Genomic DNA, 18,533 nt, shown 5'->3' on the forward strand with positions numbered 1-18,533 from the left:
GTTTTAAGAGCCTTGTTTTAACGAGTCTGAGTGTGTGGAGAATGTTTCCAGTTAGACACACACTGTTTATTTATGGAATATTTTCTGACACCTACTTACATCATTATCATCCCGTCTCTTGTAAAGTCCCCAAGTGCTAGCTCTGAAGGTGCCTGCTTCTCGAACACCACACCTCTTCAATGTGCAGTCAGGACCGTCAAGCTAATTACAAAATGGAGAATTAGTCTCCTAAAACAAAAAGACATCCCACAATGGCTGCTTTTAAATCTATCAGTTCCGCTCAAACAAAACTGAAGTCATAAAGAAATGGCTCACACGATGGGGTGGCTACTTTTTCCTGTCCTGTATTGTCTTCTCGTGTTAAATGTTTTATTCATTCAGCACAAACTAAATCATTTTGCCGAATTAATTACATTTAGTTCCACCCCTCTGAAATACTTTTCCACAACCAAAATAATCTAAAGCTATTTAAAATTGCACACAGCCTGATATAATAGTGCATGATTTGACAGTTGCCTGTATTGTTGAGCAGAATGTATTCCAAGTGTAATTGATTAATTCAACATTGAGCATCTTGAATACATTACGAGGAGGATGTGTACTGAGAATATTTCCCCCGTTGTGACGGCAGTAGTAATGTCATGTATAGTCGTGTATCCTCGTGCAGGAGATCAATGTTTGGATCCTGTATTGTTTTCACAGCACATTGCTTCAGATGAACCAGTTGATGAATGAAAACAGTGTCTCACGTGAAGCTGCTAACTTGGTCCGTGTAGTCTTTGGTAGGTCTTCACGAGTAAAGATGCAGCTTGAGCGGGATGATGGATGGTCTGATGATACACATGTCCAGCACAAATCTATTGTTTGTACAAATATAAATATTAAACATTTTATCTTTCGCCTTCACAAGAATGAATGAATGCCACACAGCTTTGTGACTGCAATCAAATGTATCGGACTATCCTGTCTGATATATTTGTTTGGAAAAGACTCTCAAATAGTTAGTCTGCAATATATTCAAGGCTCTCAATGTCGAACTGCTCGATTCTTTTTCTCTTATTCACTTTGCAAACTCAAAATCAGTAGCCAATAAAGTCATATGGAGCAGTGGTTTCCTTAGGCCGCAGAAATCATGCTTTAAAAAATTGTTTACATTACTTTTTTCCCACATTTTGGAGCAATAGCAGCCAAATCAAATGTTTCCCATGATAGAAGAAATATTCAGATTGCTCATGGTGGACAACAAGTAATACCATCGTGTAAAATGATTGTATACAATGTGTATTTCAGTTTGCCATTCACTCATTTGCCCGTGTATTAGGACTGAAACAGTCCTGCAACTTCATGTAGGTTATAATGATCCACTGTTTGTTGATTCAACTGCAGTTCATTTTGTGGCGTCATGAGCGTAGAAACTGCTGTACAAGCATTCTGTTGCTTTATTCAGCCGGGTTGATCCACTCGTTTCCACTGAGACCTTAAAAACATACAATAAAACAGTCAAACACAGCAATCACCAGCATCTGATTTTGAGTAGTTCCCTAAAAACAGACAGACCTTAAAAGAGACAATTCCCTTTGCAAATGCAGCTGTTCACACCAAGCCGTCTCGCTTTGTGTGAAAGTATTTTCTGTACTCACAACATACGAATGAGCTTGTGTCCAACCAGCAGAACTCCCTCTGTCCACCTTTCATCAATCTCTTTATCGCTGTTATTTGTCTTGACTCGTGTTCCTGCAAAGCAGCGAGGATGGTTGTCTTATTCTTCTCTGTTTGGACAAGGCCTCCTCCCTAACACCCCCGGATTTGCCAAGGGCTCTCCACAATTTAGAAGTTCAAACAAATCTTTCGGGTAGGGATTTCTTTTCCAGCCGCTGCTCACTTTTATTGCCTTGAGGGTATCAGCTTGTCATTTTGGGGCACGAGACAGGTACGCGGACTCAAAAGGCCGGGAAATAAGTTGACAGAAGTCCTCTCTCTATTCTCCTTTTTTTCTTTTTTCCTCTCTTTTCTCTGTTCACCATCTGGCGCAGCTGCCAGTGGAGGACTCTGCTGTGACCCCGTTGTCAAGGACACAGATGGGAATTAGGAAAAGTGGACTTGTTTCAAACAATTATAGAAATTACTTTAATATCTTAAAACAAAAAGACGGAGAAATATATTTATTTGAGATGTTGACTGTCAGCTTGAATTTCCACTCCTGTGCGTGTGTGTGCGTGTGTGTGCGTGTGTCTGTGTGTGTGTGTGTGTGTGTGTGTGTGTGTGTGTGACAGATAAACTCCAGCATAGGATGATGTGGAGGCTGTGTCACCAGGTGTGTGTGTGTTGTATTGGACATAATCTTTCTGTTTGGTCCTCTACTCTTTATTTTAAATCTAGTCAACATAAGCACCTGCCTGATACGAAGGAGCGGGTTGTGACCTCGTGCCTCCAACCCTGAAATGGACACCAACTAATAGAGACCCGTCTGTTAAATTGTAATTGAATGTTACATGGCACTCTGAACTCAGAATGGTCTTTTTTTCCCGTAAGCGTGCAGGATTTAGGCAGACGCTCCAATGACAACTTAATTTCATCACTGAGGAGCAGCGCGGAGTGTTTTGGTTTGAGCCTCTCCCTCGAAATACGGCCCTTATTAATGATAATTGGTAAAAAGGTGACACATGTCTGACTCTTGTTTATCTTACATTTCAGATAATTTGAGGCGCACTTTTTTCTCGCAAGGACAAATTAAAATTGGAAAAACTGCTCAATGTCTTCTTTTTTCCTGCAAAAAATAACTGGTGCTCTGTCGTATTCACAGCCGGGTTTATTTCACTCTCAAGGCAGCTCACTTAGAAGACTTTGCTTTATTTAGCTTTTCTGCTAAATCGCAGCTAAAGTTCTTTCAAATGGTGCGTTTGTGTTAATTAGGATATATTGTAAGTTGTTCACAAAACCTAAATTATTTGGTGAGCATTGTATTCAGATCCTTTACAAAGATACGTTCTTAGTATTAACTACATATACTTTTATAGTACTCATTATGGAAAAATTCACAGTACACGATCAGAGTGATGTAACTTAAGTTGAAACAGTTAATTCATGTCGTCAAAGATCTGGTGCTCGCTATTGAATTTTGATTTAATACATTATTTTTTCCTTTTTTTATTATTTAAAAAAAAAATAGCAATACTAAAAATACTGACACAGGTAAAAGCCACAGTCTTTAAACCTGCAGGCTGCAGAATGATAAAAAAAAAAAAGTACCTCAACACTGAACAGATTTGATCTTTGATATATAGATTGATGGATTGATTTAAACTTAAAATAATTTATATTCTGTGTCATATACGTAATTGTTTGATTAAACAATTAGATTCATAAGAGAGTAGAGGCAATGTTATAAACTTTTATTATGAGAAATGTGGCATATGTTTAGAATTGAGTGTCCTTCATATGCATATTCTCTATAATATCATTTATTAGTCTAAATGTCCGCTGTAAACCTGATCAGGTAGATTTATTTAAAAAAGAGCATCCGTTTGCCTGAAGGTCATGAGTGTTAATGCTCTGATTGATTTACAATCTGATGCAGACTTCTGTTTGTTTAATGAGGCCGGAGGAGCTGTGTTTACAGAAGAGAGGCAGCAGAGGGAGTACAGCACTGTCTGTAGGGAACTCTGTGTGTGTGTGTGTGTGTGTGTGTGTGTGTGTGTGTGCGTGTGCGTGTGTGTGTGTGTGTGTGTGTGTGTGTGTGTGTGTGTGTGCGTGTGTGTGTGTGTGTGCGTGTGCGTGTGTGTGTGTGTGTGTATGTGTCAGGTTTGGCATTGCACACCCTTCTTAGTTGGTACCCTTTCTGACTAATCAAATACATATTCTCCCATCATCTTTTGCATTCTCATGAAACATCATTTCTGCTGTTGTCTGCACTGACGAGGAGAAAAAAGAAAATCTCTTTTAAGTCCAATAATACCTTCCTGAAGACGGCACAGACTGATTTCAAAGACAAAGTCACAAAAGCACTGAAGGGCCAACCTGGGATTGGACTTGTCTAATGTTACCAAAACGGCAAACAGTGAAAGGCCCCATAATTGATACGCAGGACCCCAGAGGGCACGACTCCTGTCAGATCAGCCACAGACAAGAACTGCCACGGCCACGCACGGCAGGGAATAACGGCTAATTAGCCCCGTTTAAACATTTCCTGGTTTGAAGAACTTAAAGAGCGCAGGCCACAATCACACGAACAATAGCCGCTCACTTAGTAAAGAGGTCGGATCAGACGGTTGGTAACGTTTACGAAAACGGATCAAAACTGAACCAGATGACATGCAGATCACCTGAGGCCGCTTGAGAGACATATAGTTTCAGCCGAATAAGAAAACTACTGCTCTGTTTTTGTTCCCTGCTTTTGTTTTACCCTGTGTAGATAATATGAGAGCTATGTCATGTGTGGAGATGTGATGATACATACGTATCCAGTATCAAGCAACCCAAGAAACTTCATGAAGAAACTACTTTATTTTTTTAAACAATCATTTCGTCTTTGAGACATCGGATAAATAGTTCCATCACAACTTGGTGATCTCATCCTATTGCTTTTTTTTTTGTCCGACCAACAATCAAAAACCTAAACATTTGCAGTTTTCTGTCACATGAGAGACAGGAAAGAAAGAGGAAAAAAAAGGATCTCCGACAGGAGGGTCATGCAACGGCTCGTGCATGTGTGCATGTGTGCATGTGTGCAGCCGTGAGCGAGTGTGTAGCTGAGCGTCTGTCCACAGTTCATTTTTCATTCTGCTGCAGCGAACTGCAGAATAATGTGAGTGTCCAGTTATGGCTGCATTGTCTCTGACCCTGTGTGGTTGCTGTAACTCACATACTCTCAAAACACCTTTTATTACTTGTTGGAAACTGCCACTGACTTCCTGTCGATCCTCTCTCACTACTCCTAACTGGCCTCTGGCCGGTAGGGGCCACTAGTGAAAACACAGCCGACCTCCAGCCGCTGCCAGAGAGGAAACACTGTTTGCATCGCCGCCACTCAGCCGCCGTCGCGTGGGGCAGACGGCTCGTGAGTTTAATTTAGTTTTTGGCAAGACTATATGAAATGTCTTATACAACGACTTTGAGGCATTTGCCTGCACATTGCTTCCTGTTTTGGGGTTTAAATTAAGTGTGTTTGACACTTTTAATTCAATCACGCGTTACATCAGCGGACGCTGTAAACACACCTGCCGCAGATCTGCACTCTGAGTTCACTTTCAACTTTCCTTTTTTATAGGATTCTTCGACGGTTTCTGCTGTTGCTTATCTCGTGGAGTTGTTCAAATAAAACCGTAATAAGAATGTCAATGAAAATTGGGCCTTTTGAGATTCACAAAGATGGTTTTGCAGATTCGGTTTTATAAACAACTGTTAAACATATTAAACAAAAATCACTGTGACCACTGCTTAGACTTGGTCCCTGAAAACTACATTTAATAAGTGTTTGTGTTTGGAAGTTGCTTTAGGTCTGATTTCAATTCCCATACGTCATTTCCCAAATAATATGAATATAAGAAGCAGCATGAAAGGAACAGGTGTGTCGTGTAGCTAAAGACTTAAAAATAATAAACCACATAAAAGTGTTTGCACACATTATTTGACCCAGGTGGAGCTGTCAGAAGTGTTTTAATAGGAGACTGGCCCGACTGGTTTGCTGAGTTGATGCGTGGCAATGTTTACTCAAGCTGTATTCATTTATTGATATTTAGATTTCTAACAAACACAACATTTTCTTTTTGAAGTTTTGAAGCCAGTTTAATCACTTTGTTGATGTCTGAGACTCTCGCTCACGCAGCCTCACAGCTCCAGTTGGACTGAGGTGTTGCTTTCTCACCTGTGTGTGTGTGTGTGTGTGTGAGTGTGTGTTTCCATGCTGTGCCCCACAGGACAATAGACATCATGAATAGGCATCAATAAGTAATAGCCAGCCGATTGCCAGCTCCACATAACGCTCCCCTCACTGGAGAGGACCCTCACCCGTCAGCCGTCTGTGACACATCATCATTAACGTTGTCTCTTCTTGTCTCCCAGCTTACAGACACACACAGCTCTAAAGCAAATAATCCTTTTCAACAGACTGATTCCCGCTTATCAGGGTCCCAGTACAGGCCGTTGTGCGACCAGTAACACGCTGTGGTAATCTGCATGCTAATTAAATTGGACCAAGACTGTTTGCTCAGATGATCGCGTGTCACTGACGCTGCAGATTAGTGCAGCCACTTTAACCGTTAAATGTAATTCCTTTGTGATTGAAACTCACACTGCTCGGAAAACAGCGTGCGCAGGGAAAACATGACTTTGTGACTTTGCTATGTACATTATACAGATGTGTGTGTATTTTTTAAGTGAAGTTAATGCACTACTTTTTCAGTTTAGAGACAGAAAATAAAGAAGACAAAGACGTGATTTTAGTCTGCAACATAGGTCCTTAAAACGACGAGGTTTCAGATTATTCTTTGTTTTTACTTATTGTGTCATTTTTGTGTAAAGTAATTACAAATACAAATGACAAAAAGGAGTATTATTGTCTAAATGCTCCAGAAGTATTAAACAAAGTACTATTTTTTTTAATAAACTGGTGAAACTGCTAACTCCTCGGCATCATCTTCAGAAAGACTTCAGAAGAATATTTAAGAATCTGAGAATTTGGGACCTGCTCATCTTAAATCTTGAAAAATTATTGAAATGATTGTTTAAAATTGTTGACACTTCCTTTTTCTTTCACTCGACTCATCATCTCAGCTCAGGTTCAGGACTATTATTTCTAAATAACGTCTTTCACCGTATCAGCTTGGTCTCCTCTGATCTCCATCCTGTTTGGGTGATCTTGTACTAAAGTCCGCTGCTTTGTGTTCCCACCTGGCCAGGTAAGCATTTAGCGAGCCCTCCATTGGCTTGTCTGCTCCACTTAACACCTGACATGCCCCTCCGTGCCGACCTTTGACCCCTGACCCCAGACTGACAACCCGGGAGACGTCTCTCGGATACTTTCCTTTCTCCGCTGCGCAGCTCTTTTCTTCTCCGCCCCTCTCTGAGTGCCGCAGAGTGAGACAAGGTGAAAGGTATCCAGGGTTTTTTTAAGAGAGGTGGGGGCCGCGCAGGTGTTCATGCCTCCACACCTCTCAAGTTCAAAAGCCATTGAGTCCTTAGCAACCAGGTAACAGTCAAACAATGTGTCACACACCCCCACCCTGAGGCGACAGCGTCTTCTGTTTTACCGTCAGAGCTCTGGGCTTTAAAGAGCCCGATCCGAACGCCTCGAATTCAGTCCGCCCTTACCCACTGACAATGAAAATATACATATTAACCCGACTGCATGTCTGACATCATCTGATGATATTCAATCACACCAAAGCCAGACACAAACATTCATGGGGCTAGAAAATAAAAACACAGCACAGACGGGCGTGTGCTTATCTAACAAAACACCCCCTGTATCATGTCTGGATCTGTCACCTTTTTTTTCTTCTCACCAACATGTCCGATATTCCCCAGCTCCTGCAAGTTTATGGGTTCAAAAGTGGGAGCCGGTCCAAGCATTACTAGTAACATTAGTGTCAGTAATTTAATGCGCAGGTGTGAATGGATTCTCAAACAAGCCAGGGAGGCCCCCGGGGAGGCCCCCGGGGAGGCCTCCGGCGAGGCCCACGCAGGACGGCCAGGGCCAGCGGCAGGTTTAAATAAATACGGTGCTGAGCAGACGTGTCGGCAGCTGAGGCCCGATACGGCCACCGCTGTTTGTGTTGTGGATTTGTGAGGTCGCTGAAGAGAACGCAGAGGAGCTCGAGCAGGTTTCCTGGGAGAAGAAGAGGAGGAGAACCTCCTGAGGAGAACAAGTGGCACCTGAAGAGCTCATGAATACTGATGTTTTTATGCCGACAGCCTTCATAAACTCACCTTTCACCCCACTGTGGGCTGCAATCGTTTTCCTTTTTATTGTTACATTTTTATCATTGTGACAATGTTCTTATTTATTGGTTCATCACATCAAATATCCAGAATCTTGCAAGCCATCAATCTATTATGTTCACTTGATTTATGACTTTCTGCCCTCATACAGGTAATGTTCATATGATGGTATGTCAGCTTCATTGTATTTAGGAACATTTTATATTCTCAGAAACTCAACCAGTTATTCATATCAATGTACTTTTAAAAAAAATGAGGATTAAAGAAGAAATGTGTTGAATATAGATGTTAAATTTAGAATTTAGATAAACATTTTACATCATCTAAAACACTTGAATTAAAGCATGAATCATAGAAAAATCTATCCATGTAGTGAAAAAACACACTCTCTGCCAGGTTGACATGTAGAATGTTTCTGTACACTGATAATGTGAAATACATAACCCAAAACTTAGTCCACATTCCCAAAATATTCAGTTTACTGAGAGGAAATCAATGGAATTAAAAATCTAAATAAATACACTTGAGAAAAAAATGACGGTTCATCATTTGTCAAACAGTTGCAACATAATTCTTTGCTAATTGACTAAACTGTCAGCTCAAGTTGAGGCTCATTAACTGTCAATAAATTAACTATTTAGCTGCTGTGTGTGAGCGACGACGAAACAAAGATAAGAAGATGAAGGGAAGCGGACGGATCCCTCTGCAGTGTGGACGGGAAGAGTGAAATCACAGACGCCGAGAGGAAAAGGAGTGCGTTCGCAGTGCGTTCGCAGTGCGTTCGCAGTGCGTTCGCAGTGCGTTCGCAGTGCGTCCTGGGAGTCGACGAGCCGGCCACCAGATGCCAGATGGGCCTGTTCGGGGATGGTTTATGGATTAAGAGCTGAGCAAAAAAGGGCAAAGAGAGGAGGATCGGTTTCAATGTTTCTTTCCGACCTGCCAAACTTCCCTCATGGACGTCCTGACAGTCATTAAAAAAAGCTTGAGCTGCTGATTCCTTCAGGCACGCTGCCAGAGCTGGTATGAAGAGAGTGCACCTCTAAGTCTGGCAGTAAATCCCACGGATTCACGCTGAGCCGCAGACAGACACCTGCAGGACACATGATACTGTATATTTCATTTTGGTCTTTGAGCTCAGGTACATCACCATCACTACGCATTAGCTCAGATTTAACTCAGAGGAAGACTTCATCGTTACTCTGTAATGTTTCTCCTCCTCAAAACCATCAAAGCATCAGAACTACGATGTACAACTTCTCATGTTCATCCGTTTTACAATTAAATAATGGAAAACAACTGTGTATAATGTGATACATTATATTTTGTGTCATTTACTCTATTCATAATTAAAGTGATTATTTAATCCAAACTCTAATTTGTCCATAAAAACACTTACAATCTATTGTAAGGGGGCTCATTTCATGACGATAGCTTCCTTAACTTATCTGTTTTCTCCTAAACGTGCGTCATTTCGTTCTGTCAGTCCTACTTTTGCGAAATTGCCTTTCAACAACCTCTGCAGAAAGGCTTGAAGTTGCTACATTGAGCTGTGAGCTGAGCTCGCAGCGGCGGAGAGTGATGGTGATATTGTTAGCACCGTGTCAGAGGTCAGGGGTCCCCGAGGTGGGTGGTGGTAGTTAAAAGGGAGCTGAGACAACACCACGGAGGTGCTGTAACAAATCTGGAATTAAATGGGTTTGGGTTGAAGACGAGACAAAAAAACAAATAAACAAAAATTAAGAGCTACCAAAAGACATCACCATTGAATTGTATGGCTCTAATCTGTTATTCAAAGTTCACAATCTATACAAAGATAATACATATATATATATATATATATATATATATATATATATATATATATATATATGTGTATATATATATATATATATATATATATATATATATATATATATATATATATATATATATGTAAATACCTAAAAAACATGAGACTTTAGGGACAATTCCAATCGACTGTCCCAAGTTAAGGGAGTTTATGAAAATGCCGTTGTGGAGGAGCTCCCATGATCGTGATGAGAAGGCAAAGCCACCTTTGTTACTCTGACTTCATTGTGTTTCTCTCTGCGGTGAAACTCTGAGTGTGAGTGCAGAAACCTATCCTGCGCTCTGTGTATAGCAGGCCAGGACAATAGCGGCGGTTTGGGTGTTTCCTGCATCACACACTCTGAGAGACCAACCTTTGGTTCATCGAGAGTCCCTCATCAAATATTAAATCCTCTGTCAGTCAGCAGCAGCGTCGAGCCTGGACGGGTAAACTCTTCACAGCTGGTGGGTTGCTGGTGTTGGATCCACTGCAGACTCTGTGGTGTTTGGTGAAGTCACAAGATGCTGCTGCAACGGTGTGAGAGTCTGTGCATATTTTACAGAGCATAGTGTTCTCCAGATATTGTGCCCCCCGCCAAGAAGATGTTGTTGCAAAGAAATACCATTATCCAGTCGACTTTTGTGGTAAATGCAACAGGAAATGAATGACTTGTAGTTTATACGTATGGTTGTAGTTCTTTGATGTCTTTGCTCATGTAGGTCCCTTTTGTTGATTTTTCATTGTAGATTTCTGCAGACTTCCGTATCTGTATGTTGTCTTAAGAATTAGTGCAATTTGCTGATGTAAAACTACAAAACGCATGAAACATTTTAATGATGCTGATCATGTGAGCAATGCGTCCTTAGCTGCTTCCTCTTCATGTATGGTCTCCGATAGAGGCATTCAATGCAGATAAAGTACAATAAAAAGTTAAATTCCTTCCTGCATTTACAACATTACTGGTTGATATTTGTTCCGGCCATTGCTTGGTTATTTTTTCATCTTCATCGTCCTTCAATGTGTGATTCAATATGTGATTGAATGTTTTTGACACTTTGTCTGTGATACTTGCCTCATTTGTATGTTTTTATTTGCTCTTTATTTCCTGCGTTGAGAAGGGATGTGTGACGTCATCGCGGTCGTACGGGAAACACTTTCACCATCATGGTGGAAACGGCCGATACAGAGTTCACAGAGACGGTAAATCAGTGCTCATCTGCCAGAGCAAACAAAATTAACTTGTTTTACTAGATTTCATTCACATTCCTCCCAGTGGGGATTAATTCCTTTCAGATTGCTCTCCTGTGAATGTGTTCCTGGTGAAGGAAGGCAGACGGTTGGATGGACACCTCCTCCTCCATCTCCCCTCCGCCCCGCTTCTTTGTGCCAGTTTTGGGATTAGTCACACGATACCACAGATATTAATGACTCCTGTTAAAATGAATATTACGTGTCATAAAATCCCCCGTTGCAAGATTTAATTTCCACACCCATGAACATAATGGTGGAAAATATAACTCCTGGTCCTGTCAGAAAGCCTGTAAGTGGTGTTGAGTCCCGTCAAGCGAACAAAAAGGAAGAAAACTTTTTTTTGCAGGGTCCATCGCGGCGATAATGTTTCAGCTGACATTCTCCCTCGATACACCTGAGACAGGTGACTTTTGCGGTAAGAGGATTATCTGTTATGGAGTTTGAAGAGGTCCCTATTGTCCGAGGCCAGGAATATGAATAAGCAAAGAGCTGGTGTCGCTGAAGGGGGAAGACGTTGGCAGTGAGCTGACACGAAGACGAGATTAGCTCATCAAAATATATGAATTAGTAACACGGGCGAGGACACTTTGGATCATACTCTGCAGCCACCTTTGACCATGAAACACAGCTATTGCGTGCCGTTGTGAATAAGTGATTGAGTTTCTAAACTCGACTGAATAATTCAGAAGATAATTGGCCCAGCTTAATTGGCGGTCGAGCATAAAAGATTCACGGTGCCGCTTAAGTGTAGCACATCAGGCGCCACTTATAATGATGACAGATGGCTGTTTGTGGGGTGTCAGATGGGAAGGCTTTGTCGTATTCACACTTCCCCTTGTGAGGAGACAGATCAGGTTTTTCCTCCCAGAGCGCTACATCGTTTCTCTTTTTCATTCGCCAACTGCGACTGCGGTGAATTATTGAGACACGGCGAGCTGATGAAGTGCCAACCAGCGGCCCTCTGCGGCCGCCCACGTCAGATGTTTTGTTTGTGTTTCTTTGAACTAAACCGGCCTCGTGAAGTACTTCACGGAAAATGTCTCGTGTTGCAGGAAACTGAGTGGAAGATTTTTACAGCAACATCTTCGGTCACACAAGATTTAATCAGCTCTATGATTTCATTGGTATTAGAGTGTGAGAAAAGTTTGAATTTCACGTACAAACATAGGTGAGGAGAAACTAAAAACACATCTTTTTCGAGTACACCTTGAGTTAGGAAGGTAGCACTGTAGTAGAGCTTTAGTAGTACTTAATGTCTCTTACTGAGAGCACTTTGTAGTTTGACTTCATTAAAGAAATTGTACTTTCTTAGTTCTTGTTGTTCTGAGTTTGTACTCACAGTTAAATGCACTTATTTTAAGTTGCTTTGGATATAAGCATCAGCTAAATGAAAAGTAATGTAATGTAAAAGGGTTTAATATTACTAGAAAGGCACTAGAATGGAGACCTCCACCAGGTCAATCCACGCCAAACTTTAATGGTTTCTTCTTTGGCTTATTGCTCCTCCAACCAGTTTCATGAAAATCATGCCAGTAGTCCTGCTGTAAAATATACAAATAAACCAATAAACTGAAGCAAGAACATAAATAAATAGGAAAGAGGTGACATGCTACAGCCTTTATTGCAGGTCATTTTTATTTAATTACAGACTTGATGTCCATTTTCAACAGTCTTTTATATTTCACCGGTCCATCAAGACAAGCGGGGCAGAGCGAGTTATGTGGTTGGCTCTCGCCCTCATCTGAATAAAGGGGACAACCAATCACATCACTGGCTCCTCCCTGCTTATTTTGACTGGCAGTGACGTCACGAGAAGTGGCAACGGGATTGTAGCTTCAGCAGGAGACTAATTATATATTTTCACATATTAAACTTCTCCAATTTTATGACAAAATTAGACTTGTTTGACCTACAAACATGGCACAATTAATGTATAAAATATTTGTTCCTCCCCAGATATATATTTTTTAAAATAAGGTCCCATATTTAATATTACGAGTGGCACAATTATACATAATGTTACATTTGACACAGAAGCCTGTGTACATTATGCCTATCTTAAGTTTCATATAATTGCAACAATAATCCTCTGTACCACAAAACTCCATAGACAAATTGCAGTATTTTACCTAAAGAAACAAGTTGAATCATGCTCCCCATAAATGTATTTATTTAACTAAACTTCTGCCCCTCAAATGACCAAACCCCTCCCAGAGAGCACCCACCAACGCACTTGTATTCATTAGCTCTCCATTAATGAAGCAGTTCTTCAACATGAGCGAGGCTGCGATTAATTTTGAGAAGAAAAAACATAATTTCTAATTCTTTCACAAGTGTATAATTACTAATGATACACTTAGCATTGAAAACACACGCAAAACGCTCGCTGATTTTCTTCTGAATCACGCATGAGAACTCTACATTGTAGGCGTTAGCCGTGTGTGTAAACACATCTAATGTCTTCCTGTGTTCAGCGTTTTCTTCATTTCCCGTCCCTAATTGCCTAATAATTTAAACACACTTAAGTTGGCTCATTAGCTGTGTATGAAGACCTAAAGGGAGGGAAACACCTGTTCATTTACTTAATGAACTCCAAAAAACTCTGCACTGTGTTCAGGGGCAAGAAAATAAACCGAGACATAACATAGTGGTCTCAAGACTTACAGACCTTTAATGAAACTCCAATAGTACAAAGTAAATATCAGCAGTTATGCTTTTGTTAATCTAAGTGTAGAGACAGGCTGGAGCTGCTTTCTGGGACTGTAAATCAAGTGTTTCCTCCCACTGGAAAAATAATGAAGGGATTCATGAGGCCGGGGGCAAATATAAGGAATAAAGTAAATATCCAAAAGAAACCATTTGGATTGTATTAATGATATTTCCGTGTGTGTGTGTGTGTGTGTGTGTGTGTGTGTGTGTGTGTGTGTGTGTGTGTGTGTGTGTGTGTTCACGCAAGCGAGTGAGACCCAGAGCCGGTGAGGAAAAATGACAATTTCTGCTAGTGGAGCAAAAACTGACAAATTGGAAGAAGTGCTAACTAGAGGCCTCAGTGCATGTGTTCTCTGCATTAATACATTTACAAACACAGGACTTCCTGTAAACAGTGATCACATCAGGTGGAGCTACTTTAATTGCTTACAGTAGTCCTCATGTGGCCACACACACTCGCTTGTTCCAGTGGGTCTTTGTTCTTTGTTGTGTATTACTCCATCCTCTAACGAAAAAACATCACATTGAAGCTACTGTTATCAATAGTTGTTTATTGGCAGAGGTTCCAAGGACTACTTACATGTGAAAGGATCGGTCGCTCGGGCCGTATCAGGATACCTTCATTGTCCTATGAGTATCTTTGTTGTGCACATGGTTTAATAGCATAATCAGAAGCACAATCAGTTTCATCACTGCCCCGCCCCCTTAAGGAGACTACTGGCAGGTGCTAAGTAAACATTGGACCTTTTTTTCCCGAGTCACATATCTGTTTAGCATTTTTTTCATAATGCTAAATGTGACTGTGAGCAGTGTAAATATATAACGCTCACAAAAGAAAATATAAAAACTTCATGGAAGATAAGCCAATGTGCTTTCATCCTTCCACACAACGGTCACAACATTTCTAAAGAGGTCGGAGGATTGAGCGGAGCGGTGACCACGCCCACTCAGGGGACATCGAGTCTATACTATTTCATACCGTTGGTGGAGCTTGTAATGTGTCATCTTTGTTATTGAGCAGCGTTGGTATGACAGAATGGTTTTCACACGGGACTTGCAGCTCCTGTCACCAGTGATCGATGTGGCGACTGGGCCTGCGCCATGCTCACCAGCACCCTTTGCTCAAACCTCTCTGTGCTGGAAACCCAAGACCACAGGCCACAAAGGGCTCTGTAAAGCATCTCACCCTTCCCTCTCAGGATAGTAATTAACCTGCCTCTCACCTCGCTGTCCAGCAGCGTCCTCGAAACAGCCTGGCAATCACCAGACACTTCACACAACAGCCTGCACACGGGAACTTGACCCTCACGGGTGCCTTTCTTTTTCTCGTGACACTTTTCTCCGCGGCACTTCTCTTCCCAAATTATGGCGGCCTGCCATGCCTCGCACACACGCAATGTCATCACATTCTGTAATGACTCCGTGTCTCGATTAAAAGCGCTTTGACAGGCCACTGTGAATTAGTAGCTTCTTGTAAGTGATTTCATATGTTATAATATGGGACAGAAAAAAATGCTCTTCATGTGCAGCTCAAGTGGTTGAAGTCCGTAAATCACAGGCTCCACTCTGTCCATAGGCCATTTTCAAAGTAAGAAAACATTAAAGACTTATTAACTTTTAGTGGACTTTCAATGCGGGTCAAGAAATGGAAACAGACTAAACAGCCAATAAAAGCATGAGCCCATCTTTGGCGTAAGTCATGACAAAAGCAGCCCTTAAATCAGATGTGAACAACTCTGCCTTGTTCTTAGAAACTCCACATCCAGCATGCGGGGCGAAGCTGTGGGGCAGTCCAGCACCTTTATTTCCATCAATAATTTCCTCTCCACGGCTGATGACCTTGGAGCCCCCAGAACCGGCTGGTTTTGATTAACAGTGCTGTGTACTATATTATAAGTGAGACCTGCAGGGTTTGTGACGCCGTGATGGATACTCTGAAAAAAATCACACCATCCAGGTTTTTCCACACTGCCCACATTGTGTTGGACAGAGAAAGGAATTCTAACGTCACCTCACATTATATCAATGCTTTCGTGCTTTTTTCCAGCATACAATTTTTGTTACTGGCAATCCAGTGAAAGAACATTGTCTGCTACCACTAAGAAATGACCCAGGCACTGTCTCAGCACATTTCTTTCAAACATTTCAAGAAAAATCCCTTGATTTAAACATTTCGGTGCTGCTCTGTATCGTGCCAGTCCCACATTTGACTACATATTGTTGTTGGCTGGACCAGCAGGGTGGTGTTGTGATTGGTGTCACGGTGCTTCAGCCACAGGGCCTGGGCTCAATTCCCCTTGACAGCCAAAATCCACCCTGCTGAGGTGCCCTTAAGCAAGATGTGGAATTCCCAGGGATGCAGCTCTGAAGAGGTGCAGTTCATTCATGCATCTGAAAGGTACCGCTCTGCTGAGGTATCCGGGTCTCCGACAACAAAACGCAGGCTTGTCTGGCATTAAAAAAAAGAATCTGGCTTAACAATCCCAGTAGTTTACCTGACTTAACTGTTTACTTAACAACCAGTGTGACCGAAGGTTAAGCGATTGCTGTTGTGACAACATAGTAATGGGACGAGACTGACGGTCCAGTCAATGTCGATGTTTCCTTGGGCAAGACACACAAGAGACCCAAATTACTCCGGTAGGATGTGCCGGCGGTGTATGAATGGGTGAATGACATGTAGTGTAAAAGTACTTTGAGCGGTCAAAAGACTAGAAAGGCGTACAAGTAGAAGTAGAACGAAGACTAGAAAGGCATATATAAGTACAAGTACAATGTTTAAGACCTTTTGTCATTTCTATAACTTTCTGAGCTGGACAATGCTGTCTGCGAGCTGTGAAGTTCAGCTTCTGATGAGCTGAAAAATATCTAAATCTCTAACTGGACTTCCTGGGTCGTAAGGAATTGTCTCATCAGTACCGGAAATAAAACAACGCTGCCGCCAAGGCACTTTTTTCAGGCGGACATCCCTGAGATCAGAGAGCAGACTAAAAGATAACGTCCTCTCCCAACAGACAAGCTCTGTTTTGTCCGGCATGTAGTCTGCTTCATCATATTTATGTTCCTACAAATATTTGCTTTATTCATCAAATATTGAGCAGAGATCGCATCACCTTCAGCTTTTGTTGATTTCCGTAGACACTCACATATAAATGAAATGATGATGTGATTAAATGTAGCGTTTCATTTATTGTTATTTTGCGCTTGTTGAAACATTTTCAAATCCCTTTGGATAACATGAGAAATGAATTGCCATCAATCCAGGAAATAAGTAATGTTTCTCGATTCCTGAAAAGTTGACATGGTGGAGGTTCACCGATCATATGCACCCTCTGTGAAGCATGTCATTTCCAAAAACACCTGGTGGAAAATGTATATTCCTGAGCCTTTTGTTCCTTGGAAAGAGACAGGATAGAGCGACCACAGATTTTTTTAACACATTTCAACAGAATTTTTCTTTTTGAGCAGTCGTCTCTGGAGAGAAATGAACACCTGAAGCAGTCACTCATGCATGTCAATAAACATGGACGTGTATAACTCCCCATCTTCACACACTATTGTTTCTCCACTGAGGCCACTGAGGCCTGACTCGCTTCTGAGGCTCCACAATAAATGAATTTTCCAGTCAAATATGGAGTGAAAGTTCCACTCTGTCGCACGTTAAATGGGACATAATTTGAGGTACAGATGAACATGGTATTAGCATACTTCCACAAATCCAGATGGGATATGCCCTCTGTAATTAGCAATAATGCTCAATTCATTTTGGCTTTGACCATTATTTTCTCCACAGAGCCACTAACTTAATCCCAGAGCCATACTTCTTCACCGCAGAAAATGCCGCAGTGGAACGTCTACGTCTATATTCACACTTTTCAGTGTCTCAAAGCGCTGCAGCATCTCCTAAGTAGTCTGTTGAAAAGGCTCAAAGTGTCATCTTTGGATAAATGCTATTTTCAGTGGGCTGTAATGAATAGCACTTAAAAATCTGAATGGCTATCGTATCAGGTTTTGTATCCAAAGTATTTTGGGGAACAATGAAGCAGGAATCATAAAGCAAAAGAGACAGTGGATCAGAGTTGAGTAATGTCTTTGTAATCGGTCCCCTGCTTATATTTTCAGTGTGTTATTAACTCTTTTATGTTTATTTATCTTCCAGCTGACGCTGAAGTAGTGACACCCAACTCTGGTCCCACCCAGTAACCGCCTTGTCGTTGAAAGATGGCACAGGCTGAAGTCAGGTGCTGTGAAGAGGGTAAGTGTTGTATCATTACTGTCATTCTTACATAATGATATCATTGTGTCTTCTTCTTACAGAGATCCTTTGTCAAACACATGATCTATACAGGCCTGCAAGTCAGAGGAGGGCTCCATTATCAGCTCTGAAAAGTTAATTCATCATCTGCTTCTGTATTACGATGTGTACACAACATAGCATGTCCGCCAGTGCCAAGATATCTGATCCAAGATTGAGCTCAGTTTGCAGATGTTGTTTAATCTCTCACAGAAAGAGAACAAGACACACAATTGGAACGTTTTCAGTGTATTAGATTACAAAACACTGTTAAGCCGCTCCTACCTTCAGTGGGTGTCCCCACTATAGCAAGCTAGCGCTGCTGCTAGCTCCCCGCTGCTGCTAGCTCCCCGCTGCTGCTGCTGCTGCTGCTGCTGCTGCTGTCCGCCTCCCCGCTGCCCAAGTCGAGCGTCGAGCCGGGGCTGGTCCCACTACATTTGGTTGTTGTCAGGGGGCTAGCGGAGAGCTAGCAGCAGCGCTAGCTGACTACAGCGGGGAGCTAGCGGGGACGCC

Source organism: Clinocottus analis, unplaced genomic scaffold, assembly GCF_023055335.1.
Source record: "Clinocottus analis isolate CAN_PGR_092001 unplaced genomic scaffold, fCliAna1.0.p SCAF_10, whole genome shotgun sequence".
NCBI classification, from domain to species: Eukaryota; Metazoa; Chordata; class Actinopteri; order Perciformes; family Cottidae; genus Clinocottus; species Clinocottus analis.